Genomic DNA, 471 nt, shown 5'->3' with positions numbered 1-471 from the left:
AAGAGGGAAAGAGAGGTTGGCAAGCAGCAGGAGTGTCGGCGTGCGCCTCCGCGAGAAAGATCTGCCTGCGGTCGCCACGAACACACACCTGCGTCAGACTGTCTGCTTCGTCTTGAGACCTGCTGTTGGTCGAGTCTGTGGCTGCGCGACCTCTTTCTATTTTCCCTTTATTATGGCGTCGTAGCTTTTTTTTCAAATATTATTTGTTCAAGACGAGAATGATTGCGTCGGCGGTTCTGTATAATTAGCGGATGATTTTTAAAAAATAAGATTTGTGGGTATATTATTCTTGGAATATACCATCATTTGCAATCTTTATTCTGGGCTCCTCCTTGTTATGACCTGAAGCATCACCAGCCCCTTCCCCACAGAAAAATAAATAAAACTAAATTAAAAGCAACCCACTCCCCCCCCCAAAAAAAAAAAAAAATCCAAAGTTAAAGAAACAGGTAGATCACACTTGTCTAATCC

The sequence above is a fragment of the Penaeus monodon genome, chromosome 27 (assembly GCF_015228065.2).
Source record: "Penaeus monodon isolate SGIC_2016 chromosome 27, NSTDA_Pmon_1, whole genome shotgun sequence".
NCBI classification, from domain to species: domain Eukaryota; kingdom Metazoa; phylum Arthropoda; class Malacostraca; order Decapoda; family Penaeidae; genus Penaeus; species Penaeus monodon.
This window is presented reverse-complemented; position numbering follows the sequence as displayed.